Here is a 13,180-nt window from a genome sequence, read left to right on the forward strand (position 1 = left end):
TTGCTACAAAAGTTACATACAAACTTCTACAAAATGTCCATGTTTTACAAAAGTAGGATCAATGCAGAATGTATAAACCGTTTAACCCCAAAGTTGTGAAGACCGTGTCTATACACTCTGCCCCTAGATCTCCAGCAATATCTAAGGCTATATTGAGAGAGCCTTGGACATCGCTCTTGCGCAGGATTCAGATGTTCATAGTCGTCACAACTTTGGAGTTAATCCATTCGTAACTATTTAACCACTTAAGGTAAGACTGCCTTGTACCATAACTTCATTCAAAATGAAGTTGTGGTGCCCAGAGTGTTCTTTAAATGCTAATCCTACATGTATCATGAGAAGCCTAGAATCCAGTGTTTATTCTTCATTGTGTAAAAATGCTATATCATTTATAACTGCAAAAGGATCTGTCACTTCTTTAGATTTTTAATATTATGTATAAATAGCTCTATATTTAACAAATATGTATTTGTGAGGTATGAAAAATAAAATTTAATCCAGAAATATACACAAACTGGGTGACTTCATGTTGGCTCAGTGTCAATCAATGTTATAAGCTCTGTCTTTTTCACCTAGCCATATATACAAAAGGCCTTGCCTTATCTGAACTGGATTGTATTGTTGTTTGTCAAATATTTAATATGAATTTTAAAAGAAAACACAGCATCTCGTGGGAAAAAACTAAATGCAGGTTATAGATGATTTTCAATGATCAATGGTGTAAATTCTAGAGAAGTGACAGTACCCCTTTTCAGTCTCTCCTTCTATATATGTTATTAATCTGTGGATTAAATCCACTAGGATCCTGGCTACAGATGAAAGTGCCATTACCCAATGTCTGGTCAGTAATATGAAAAATTAATAAAAGTGTTATGGTGATACATAACCATAAAGTAGAAATATGAATAATGTAACAGTGTGGTTGTCCATGACATGTTTTCCCAATGTTAAGTGTTAACTAATTTATTTAGATTCAACCACCCTGCCCTTAAATGGTTAAATTGGTTTTACTCGCCTTATATCCTTTGCTGAAATCCTTGCCATGTCCTCCCCTGGCTGATATGCTCATTGCAGATGATCTCAGCCAATCCAATCTTTTAACATAGGCAATCATTGGGGGTTAGTGCGCATGTAAGGCAATCATTGCACTGCTCCCATCAGCACTTCCTCGTAAAGATGCATTTGCATGAAGCAGATCTACATGCCGAAAGGGAAGACACAAAGTCTCTGTCCTGCAAAGATTACAGAACCACTCCAGGAAGCCCCTCTAGTGGCTCTGAGTGGTGACCACTAAAGGTGGTCTTAAGGACAAAGCCAAACATTGCTTCTTCTTAGAAGTGTTAACAAAAGTCAGCTTGTAGGGACAGACTTTTTGCACCAGACTAATTACATTGAACAGAAGTGGTTTTGGTGCTTAGTGTCCCTTTATTCGGACACTTTAAGCACTAAATCCTTAAAGCGGTTCTGTCACCTACTGGGGTCTTTGCATATTTTGCAAAGATGGTGACTGCTCTGCTTGCATTCTGGTGTCTGTCAGATGCAGGGATGAGTAGGTTTTTATATACCTGAACCTCTCCCTCACACCTGCCTCCATAGTCTTCTGCAAGGTCTTCTTCAGCTCCTGGCGCTTCATCTGCCAGGAGCCGACATCAACGCTGTACAATGATCTGTATGCAAGACCCTCAAAAGAAAGCCTTTTTCCTCTGAGTACTTGACAGCAGTAGCCTCCTCCTTTTTGTTAAGTGTAGGAAAATACATAAGACAAAGTAGTGCATATTTTGTCTTATAAACAATATTTTTCTTTGGCTGCAAGTGCAGTTTTTATGAACATTTCCGTAAGGCTTTTCACCAATTTTCTTCATGGATGTGTTTACATGGCCATTTTAATGAAGTGATTTTAGTGCACAGACCCAGTTCTTTGTCTGACAACGCAAAATATTTCTAAAAAGGGCAGTGGTTAGTTACATTTGCCTTAAAACAGATCTCTAGCTGTAGTTAGACAGACAGCCACCAAATCCCCCTCTTCCCTGAAGGCTTCCAATTTTTTAGAGCTCTTTACATTTAGTGTCCTCAAGCAAGGCATGATGATGCTGATACCTTGTTCTTCAATTAAATGAGCATACTTGTGACCAAACACCCCCATTCATTTCACCCATTACCATGGATATACTGTATTTAAAAAAAATATATATTCAAGAACATTTTTTGATATAGCGGAGCAAAGACCTACAGCTATTACACTTAGTTGTGCTGTTCACACACTTTATAGGATGCACAAGCTGATGTCTAACCCCAACTTTCCATCATTTGTGTGTGGGGGGGGTGTCAAAAACTGTAATTTACACGAGAGATACATTTAATCTCATACATATCTACTGATCGGGCTGGAATTTAATTTAAAATACGAGCTTGTTAAATATTAAATCTTAAAATTGACAGACCAGCTTTATCCAGACTGATATTTTAGTAACACCTTTCCTTCTGACCCCTGTTCTATCAAAAAGTTTTTTTGATAGAACACCCCCGGCCCTCATTCCACAAGCAAGACAGCACGTCATGTGACCTGCATGAACGCTGTGTATATCGCGTTTCCTGTTTGCGTTTCAAGCCTCGTTGTGGTATCCTAGAGTCTATTATGTCACGTGCTGTGAGAATGAGGCGTGACGCGCTGTCTACAATCGTCCCACCCACCACAGAGGCTAGCGGGTGATTTCCGGTCTGGGTGGTTGCCGAGCAGCAGTCGGGAGCGGCCAGTAAGCGCCTTGTGGGATTTGTTGTTTTGAAATTGCTGTAGGATCATGGCGGCTGGCGAGGTGAGGTTTCTGGCTACTTCCTTATGGCCCGCCATTCTTGGCTAGCAACAGGTTCTGTCACTGGTCCATGCTGCCTGTTACTGGGAATGGGACTACCTGTTACTGGGAATGGGACTACCTGCTACTGGGCTACCGGTTACTAGGAATGGGACTACCTGTTACTGGGCTTGGGAATGGGACTACCTGCTACTGGGAATGGGACTACCTGCTACTGGGCTACCGGTTACTGGGAATGGGACTACCTGCTACTGGGCTACCGGTTACTAGGAATGGGACTACCTGTTACTGGGCTTGGGAATGGGACTACCTGCTACTGGGAATGGGACTACCTGCTACTGGGCTACCGGTTACTGGGAATGGGACTACCTGCTACTGGGCTACCGGTTACTGGGAATGGGACTACCTGCTACTGGGCTTGGGAATGGGACTACCTGCTACTGGGAATGGGACTACCTGCTACTGGGCTACCGGTTACTGGGAATGGGACTAACTGTTACTGGGCTTGGAAATGGGACTACCTGCTACTGGGCTTGGGAATGGGACTACCTGCTACTGGGAATGGGACTACCTGCTACTGGGAATGGGACTACCTGCTACTGGGAATGGGACTACCTGCTACTGGGAATGGGACTACCTGCTACTGGGAATGGGACTACCTGCTACTGGGAATGGGACTACCTGCTACTGGGAATGGGACACCTGCTACTGGGAATGGGACTACCTGCTACTGGGAATGGGACTACCTGCTACTGGGAATGGGACTACCTGCTACTGGGAATGGGTTACCTGCTACTGGGAATGGGGTTACCTGCTACTGGGAATGGGGTTACCTGCTACTGGGAATGGGACTACCTGCTACTGGGAATGGGACTACCTGCTACTGGGAATGGGACTACCTGCTACTGGGAATGGGACTACCTGCTACTGGGAGTGGGACTACCTGCTACTGGGAATGGGACTACCTGCCACTGGGAGTGGGACTACCTGCCACTGGGAGTGGGACTACCTGCCACTGGGAGTGGGACTACCTGCCACTGGGAGTGGGACTACCTGCTACTGGGAGTGGGACTACCTGCTACTGGGAGTGGGACTACCTGCTACTGGGAGTGGGACTACCTGCTACTGGGAGTGGGACTACCTGCTACTGGGAGTGGGACTACCTGCTACTGGGAATGGGACACCTGCTATTGGGAATGGGACTACCTGCTACTGGGAGTGGGACTACCTGTTACTGGGCTTGGGAATGGGGCCACCTGTTACTGGGCTTGGGAATGGGGCCACCTGTTACTGGGCTTGGGAATGGGGCCACCTGTTACTGGGCTTGGGAATGGGGCCACCTGTTACTGGGCTTGGGAATGGGGCCACCTGTTACTGGGCTTGGGAATGGGGCCACCTGTTACTGGGCTTGGGAATGGGGCCACCTGTTACTGGGCTTGGGAATGGGGCCACCTGTTACTGGGCTTGGGAATGGGGCCACCTGTTACTGGGCTTGGGAATGGGGCCACCTGTTACTGGGCTTGGGAATGGGGCCACCTGTTACTGGGCTTGGGAATGGGGCCACCTGTTACTGGGCTTGGGAATGGGGCCACCTGTTACTGGGCTTGGGAATGGGGCCACCTGTTACTGGGCTTGGGAATGGGGCCACCTGTTACTGGGCTTGGGAATGGGGCCACCTGTTACTGGGCTTGGGAATGGGGCCACCTGTTACTGGGCTTGGGAATGGGGCCACCTGTTACTGGGCTTGGGAATGGGGCCACCTGTTACTGGGCTTGGGAATGGGGCCACCTGTTACTGGGCTTGGGAATGGGGCCACCTGTTACTGGGCTTGGGAATGGGGCCACCTGTTACTGGGAATGGGGCCACCTGTTACTGGGAATGGGGCCACCTGTTACTGGGAATGGGGCCACCTGTTACTGGGAATGGGGCCACCTGTTACTGGGAATGGGGCCACCTGTTACTGGGAATGGGGCCACCTGTTACTGGGAATGGGGCCACCTGTTACTGGGAATGGGGCCACCTGTTACTGGGAATGGGGCCACCTGCTACTGGGAATGGGGCCACCTGCTACTGGGAATGGGGCCACCTGCTACTGGGAATGGGAATGGGGCCACCTGTTACTGGGCTTGGGAATGGGGCCACCTGTTACTGGGCTTGGGAATGGGGCCACCTGTTACTGGGCTTGGGAATGGGGCCACCTGTTACTGGGCTTGGGAATGGGGCCACCTGTTACTGGGCTTGGGAATGGGGCCACCTGTTACTGGGCTTGGGAATGGGGCCACCTGTTACTGGGCTTGGGAATGGGGCCACCTGTTACTGGGCTTGGGAATGGGGCCACCTGTTACTGGGCTTGGGAATGGGGCCACCTGTTACTGGGCTTGGGAATGGGGCCACCTGTTACTGGGCTTGGGAATGGGGCCACCTGTTACTGGGCTTGGGAATGGGGCCACCTGTTACTGGGCTTGGGAATGGGGCCACCTGTTACTGGGCTTGGGAATGGGGCCACCTGTTACTGGGCTTGGGAATGGGGCCACCTGTTACTGGGCTTGGGAATGGGGCCACCTGTTACTGGGAATGGGGCCACCTGTTACTGGGAATGGGGCCACCTGTTACTGGGAATGGGGCCACCTGTTACTGGGAATGGGGCCACCTGTTACTGGGAATGGGGCCACCTGTTACTGGGAATGGGGCCACCTGTTACTGGGAATGGGGCCACCTGTTACTGGGAATGGGGCCACCTGTTACTGGGAATGGGGCCACCTGTTACTGGGAATGGGGCCACCTGTTACTGGGAATGGGGCCACCTGCTACTGGGAATGGGGCCACCTGCTACTGGGAATGGGACCACCTGCTACTGGGAATGGGACCACCTGCTACTGGGAATGGGACCACCTGCTACTGGGAATGGGACCACCTGCTACTGGGAATGGGACCACCTGCTACTGGGAATGGGACCACCTGCTACTGGGAATGGGACCACCTGCTACTGGGAATGGGACCACCTGCTACTGGGAACGGGACCACCTGTTACTGGGAACGGGACTACCTGTTACTGGGAACGGGACTACCTGTTACTGGGAACGGGACTACCTGTTACTGGGAACGGGACTACCTGTTACTGGGAACGGGACTACCTGTTACTGGGAACGGGACTACCTGTTACTGGGAACGGGACTACCTGCTACTGGGAACGGGACTACCTGCTACTGGGAACGGGACTACCTGCTACTGGGAACGGGACTACCTGCTACTGGGAACGGGACTACCTGCTACTGGGAACGGGACTACCTGCTACTGGGAACGGGACTACCTGCTACTGGGAACGGGACTACCTGCTACTGGGAACGGGACTACCTGCTACTGGGAACGGGACTACCTGCTACTGGGAACGGGACTACCTGCTACTGGGAACGGGACTACCTGCTACTGGGAATGGGACTACCTGCTACTGGGAATGGGACTACCTGCTACTGGGAATGGGACTACCTGCTACTGGGAACGGGACTACCTGTTACTGGGAATGGGAACGGGACTACCTGTTACTGGGAATGGGAACGGGACTACCTGCTACTGGGAATGGGGCTACCTGTTACTGGGCTTGGGAACGGGGCTACCTGTTACTGGGCTTGGCAACGGGGCTACCTGTTACTGGGCTTGGCAACGGAGCTACCTGTTACTGGGCTTGGCAACGGAGCTACCTGTTACTGGGCTTGGCAACGGAGCTACCTGTTACTGGGCTTGGCAACGGAGCTACCTGTTACTGGGCTTGGCAACGGAGCTACCTGTTACTGGGCTTGGCAACGGAGCTACCTGTTACTGGGCTTGGCAACGGAGCTACCTGTTACTGGGCTTGGCAACGGAGCTACCTGTTACTGGGCTTGGCAACGGAGCTACCTGTTACTGGGCTTGGCAACGGAGCTACCTGTTACTGGGCTTGGCAACGGAGCTACCTGTTACTGGGCTTGGCAACGGAGCTACCTGTTACTGGGCTTGGCAACGGAGCTACCTGTTACTGGGCTTGGCAACGGAGCTACCTGTTACTGGGCTTGGCAACGGGGCTTCCTGTTACTGGGCTTGGCAACGGGGCTTCCTGTTACTGGGCTTGGCAACGGGGCTACCTGTTACTGGGCTTGGCAACGGGGCTACCTGTTACTGGGCTTGGCAACGGGGCTACCTGTTACTGGGCTTGGCAACGGGGCTACCTGTTACTGGGCTTGGCAACGGAGCTACCTGTTACTGGGCTTGGCAACGGAGCTACCTGTTACTGGGCTTGGCAACGGAGCTACCTGTTACTGGGCTTGGCAACGGGGCTTCCTGTTGCTGGGCTTGGCAACGGGGCTTCCTGTTGCTGGGCTTGGCAACGGGGCTACCTGTTGCTGGGCTTGGCAACGGGGCTACCTGTTGCTGGGCTTGGCAACGGGGCTACCTGTTGCTGGGCTTGGCAACGGGGCTACCTGTTGCTGGGCTTGGCAACGGGGCTACCTGTTGCTGGGCTTGGCAACGGGGCTACCTGTTGCTGGGCTTGGGACCTTTATCTTATGGCAGCCCTTTTCATACACAGCCCATCAGCTTGAAAACCTAATTTGTGTCCAGGAATATATGGTTGGGCTAGCAACACCGTTAAAGCTAAACTGCCCAGTAATGAAAGCTTTCACTCTTAATATTGAGACCTGGCTACAAAAAGTATCCTGCTAAATTACAATCCAGAGTTCTGGTTCTGTGTGTTTATATTTATTTAATTGTAATTAATGTTAGATTTCTGTCGCTCACCTTCTGCTTCTATTACGTGGCAGCTGGTAACTATTTTTCATTTAATATAGTCTGTTTTACTGTTTCCTGTGAGTGCATGTGGTCAACACCTTTTTATATAAGGGACATTTCATGCGGCATCTGTTCTCCAGGAGTTTGCCTGTTGGCGTCACACAGTGGAGAGATGGGCGCTGTATTCAATGTGTTTAGTTGAGCTATCCAGTCTAGTAACTCAGGAAACCAATATAAAAAATAATATATCATTTTTATTCCTTTTTTTTTTTTGTTAAACACAAACTTACAGGAACACTCCAAACACCATAACTTCCATAGCTCAATGTAATGTTTATGGTGTCATTCCATCGTAATCTCGTAACTCCCAAGTGTCCATATTTCACGGAAGTGCTTAATTTGGGTCCAAATCCCTCTGTCCCTCTTTTCTTTACTAATGTCCTTAATTTTTAGGAGCTGGGTATTCTTTGTTTCTAAATTTAAAACAAAACTCCACAGCAATTCTACTCCAGGTAATGTGTTTTTAAACTGAAAAAAATGTGTTTAGAAATCAGTATGTCTAAGTAACATAAATAGTTATTGTTCTAAATTATATTTTAGTTGCATAAATTATTAGCAGGTCAGTTAAAATTTATCAGAACAGCCTGGCTGCTGGCCAAGCTCACTGACACTGATGTGTAATCTGTTAAATATTGTTCGCACAGTTTGACACTTTCCTGGGTCCCGCATTTGTGCTGCTCCTACTCAAACAGGATGCTGTTGTAGGCATACATTCATTGGCTGAAAGTATGACCTGAGCACTTGCAGCCATTAACCAGAGGCGGCATGTGCTCCCAAGCACGACCCAGGTGAGTTTCACACCATGCTAAAACGACTTGAAGGATTGGATTCCATGCTTGTCATGAGTAGCATTGCAGGTGCAGTACAGCAACTGCCGTGAACTTGTCTTGCATCGCAGTGCTTCTCTGCCGGAAGTGTTGACATTGGCTGGGAGATCACCAGTATTTGCTGATGTCCTGGTAGGTAGAGCAGCGAGTGACCATGTTGATGTTGGAATAGAGGTACATTAACTATTATTTACAGGATTGAACGGAGCAAAGTGACCCTGGAGACTCCCTAACACTTCAGCATTATAAATGTATTTTTGATGCTGGAATATTCCTTTAACAGATATTTCCAAGTCTACAGCCATAAGTTCTACCTTGCTATATACTAAAATGTGTATATATATATATATATATTAATTTCTGCCTTGTAATTCAAAGAGCCAACACTTATTCTTGAGCTCTTTAGCACTTCAAAAAAGATCCCCAGGGGGGCGGAGCTGAGCAAGCGAACCGACAGGACGCACCCAGCATGAGCTCCTGCGATAAGGGCCCAATTGGGCCACTCACTCGGGGCACAGAGAGAAGACAAATCCGCAACGAAGCCCATGAGCAGGAAGAAGCGTCTGTGCACCCAGTGATACCACACTCGATGCACAGCCTGTCTGGGATCCGCAATGGCCGACTTGGGCCTACCAGAGACGGTGAGGGGGAAGGACGGCCGCCTTCCCGCCCGACTCAGCGACCCACAAGCTACAAGGAAACGCTCTCCCCCCCCCCCCCCTTTGGACCGGTGGGGGACATCCCGGTCTCCGTCAACTGGGGGACCCCGCACGCCACACCAATCGACAGCTCCAGCAGTCCTCCCAAGCAACGTGGCGGCGGGGGCCGCCAAGATGGCGGTGCTGCATGACTCAGCTACACGAGACAGACGAGAGCCCCAGTACACCCCAAACGCCAACGAACATGCTAAAGACCCAATAGATGAACTCTTTGACCGTTTCTGGGCCAAATGGTTGCAGCAATTACAACCAGCGCCAATTCTCCCCTCGCCGCCCGCACGGAAAAGGGGTAACAGAGTGAGATGAACCTCACTATGAACCTCCACGATACGGGCCCTCCCGGGCTGGGAGCAACTAGGGAGGCACCCCATAAGTGTCAGCCACACAGGCGGAGAACAGCGAGACAAATAATTACTCAGACCAGCAAAGCTTACCGCACTATCCCAAAAGGGACGACCCTGGGCCACTCCAGCACCCAGGCTCGTGACAAGAAGGCACAGGCTCCACTTCAAGTCCGGGGCAGAGGAGACTTCCCGCTCTCACAACGCCAAGCAATCCCTCTAACACAACAAAAGTCCGGCGAAAGGCGCCAGCCTGGAAAGAAAACTGCCTCCAGCGGTCACCTGGAACATGCCGACATGTCACAGGGCCCACACCAAAACAGGAGCAAGATTGCCGCCATGCACTACCCTAAAAAGTCCACCCACCTTCAGGGACTGTCTTCGAGCAGAAACCAGGAGCATCGCATAACGGCACTACAGGAAATAAAGGTTCCCACGATGGGAGTCGGCTGACTGCTACATGCCAACATGAAAGACCCCTATAGCTATGGACGTTCGGCAGAGAACCATGCACAACATAGGGGGCGAGTAATGGACAGACCGCAGACCAGTACTTGAAATCCTGTTAGGGATCCTTGTTAGGCGGTACAGCGGACTTTCCGCATTCACTTATAGTTTATCTATGTTTGTTAGTGTGTTATTGGTTGCTCTCCTCACTCACACTGCATCTGAGACTCTATGCTAAGCGGTGCAACAACAGGTTAAGCCTGTAGCTGGTACACACAATGCTGTTGTGATTAGCGTAGCATGTCTTGATCAAGCTCAATCTCTTAATGACCCAAAGCGGCATTGATATGCACTGATGTAAAAGCTTATGATTAACCGTATGTCTGACTGTGCTGACACTCTCTGACCCTTTAGTTTAAAATTGTATCCTTTATTTTGACCTAACTCTTTGTCTTTACCTTCGTTTACTCTCACTCACTCTTGACAAGATGTAATGTTGACAACCTATGGGGACACCTCTACTCACTCTTATACCCCTGAGGGGCAATGTCTGTTTTGTATTTTAAGCCTGAAAACCACGACGAGAACTAGTACACTAGACGCCATTACTCAGCTGGTATTTAGCTTGTTTTATAAATTTGATGCAAATGCCTATTATTAACCATACGTGAAACTACGCTTGAAATATAACCTTTAGTTTAAAATCGTATCTCTTATCTTGACATAAATGTTTCCGGCTCTAGTCTGATATTAATATAAAAATGTGCTGTCAAATCGCATGCCATGTTAAACCTACTGTTCTTAATCAGCTTGCTAATGCTGTTGTGGCATCGCAAGACAAAAAGTTAAATGTCTTTACATGCACAAGAAAAATAAAGAATTAAAAAAAAATAAAAAAAAATCCCCAAAACATTTTTGAGCTGGTATTGCGTTTACATTTAGAGATTGTGTATATAGTCTAAGCACTTCAATGAACACTCTAAGCACCATAACCACTATGGTGTGCTGTTATGGTGCTTGGAGTGCTTAAGGTCTCTCCTATTACAAGAAGTTAAACCGTTTCAAACTTTCTTACCTGGTGTCTGTGGGGCACCACTCCTCGCCTCCACTCCCATTGCTAAAGAGCCAGAAGTTTCTAAGCGAGATTTCGGTTTCCTTAGTGAAGTCCTGTCAGCCAATGTGCAGGTCTTTGGTCAGGAGAGCTAACGGAAGTTTCTGTTTAGTAACCTCCAGTTCTCGGACAGTGATAGTGGTAGGTGTGGCATCCTGTGAACCCCATGTAAGGGACTCAAACCATTTAAAAATAGTTTGACTTCTTGCATGCGAAAGGGGGGCACTAGGGCACTTTTGTCTCTATAACTAGTACAGTGAACTGTAGTGGTTGGGGGTGTTCCTTTAAAAGTAATGAGTAAAATGGCTGTAAGCACACCCGCTACATCACTCATGTGGGTATCAGTTCTCTGCTCACATGGTTTAGGTTAGGTTATACTATCGTGGTCACTATTTTCAAAGTGTTCCCTTGATGAACAACATTATTCCTTGCTGAGCTTCTAGTCTCTCTGTCCCAGTCAATGTCTGGATGCTTAAAAAAAAAAAAAAAAAAAAAATGATTAAGCTGCACATGGTTTCCCCTTTAAATCCAGACTATTGATGTTTTAGTGAATGGATTGGCGAGAATGACATGTAACCGATGGTTTGTGTTGCTCGACCCAGAAGATGGATGCATGCTCTCACACCTCTTGTTGGAGTGAGATATTCAGCATGCTTGCTGTAAGAGTTATTTATCTTTTATTAGCCATCTTGCTGGGAAGTATTGAAGCGTGTTTTATTGTCTTACCATCTCTAGTAAACAGAATTTATAGTTGCCTTTGAGAGAATCATTACCTAGACGGTTACATCACTAAGTAACGCAGTATGAGTCCCAGGGTGTTTGGAATGGATTCCCATTATTTATGTTGTAGAATACATTGCTCTCATCCTTTTATTCTAAAACAAATCTGTGATGGCGATTTCAGAATGCTTTGCTACAGTTAATGTAAGACTCCAAGCATCATATCCGCCTATGTAGTTATAGTCTATAGCAGAAATGGCTGCAGTTAAAATCCCACCCTATTGATTGTATACATTAGAACAAAAAGAGCGTGTGGTGAATAAAACACAAGAAGAGACAATTATAAGATAATAGTAGCCATGCAGTTGCTTCTGTGAGTTGCAAGATTAAGATTTCACTGGGCCCTCAGCAGATTACCAGTCCCCCCGATGATGTGGTCATGTCATGTCAAGCAAATTCATGTTTCCTAGGGCCCTGTTTAACTTCTAAGCCCTAGGTTGTCATCTTGCTCTGTGCATGACTGGTTTCTTCATGGATTTCATGAATGAAACTACTGCTAAGTATTGCTTGAAATAATCCACACTGGGATTTATAAACCTATTGAATCTACATTTTTTCCATTTAGACATCAATTTTCATAAATATGTGTTGGCTTCTGGAATGATGTTCTCGCTGTGTATAGTTAGATTGTATTTTTCAGAACTAAGAAAATATACCGTGTCAATCTAGATACCAGCAGTATGTACAATGTTAATTAGTTTAATTTCTAACAATAAAACAATATCTTGACAGGATTCAGTGCAATTAATCAAGAAAAGTGTTTTTTTTTTTTTTAGAGACACACCTTAACTTGCAAAGCCCACATATCTCCCTCCAGTTCTATAATCTAGAGCACCTCGGCACCGTGTAACGTTTGACTTCTTATTCCCAGGTTATGGTCAGCGGTAACCGCGACTTTGAAAGCGTGGAGTTAGGAGATGTACACAAGAAAAAAATCCCCCGGAGGATTATTCACTTTGCCAGCGGTGAAACCATGGAGGAATACAGTACAGACGAGGAAGAGGAATTGCAGGAGAAGAAGGATCTCTTGCCAGCTGCTGACCCAGTATGTCAAACGTTTATTAACCCATTATTTCATAGATTTCTGTCTTGCTAAAATGGTTCCAATACATCCTGCATTTCATGCCTTGTGTCGCTCTCTTCCCAGAGTAATGTACATTTCCCATAAAACGTTGCTGTACAAAACCTATCCCGCTCCATATCTCCCACCACCTTTCAGTGGAAGAGTGCATAGCTTTGTACCCACTGGACACTTTCCATTCATTAAGCAAATCTATAAAACGAGTGAATGGAAGCACTCTGTCAGATGCTTGTCATTCCTGTG

General features: G+C 47.6%; 1 protein-coding gene across 1 annotated transcript in view; it reads left to right on the forward strand.

The window, feature by feature from the left end:
• Window positions 1-13,180, forward strand: part of SRP54 (signal recognition particle 54) — a 46,225-nt gene that overhangs the window by 24,181 nt on the left and 8,864 nt on the right. The window lies entirely within an intron of this gene.

Source organism: Pelobates fuscus, chromosome 13 (genome assembly GCF_036172605.1).
Source record: "Pelobates fuscus isolate aPelFus1 chromosome 13, aPelFus1.pri, whole genome shotgun sequence".
In the NCBI taxonomy this organism is placed as follows: domain Eukaryota; kingdom Metazoa; phylum Chordata; class Amphibia; order Anura; family Pelobatidae; genus Pelobates; species Pelobates fuscus.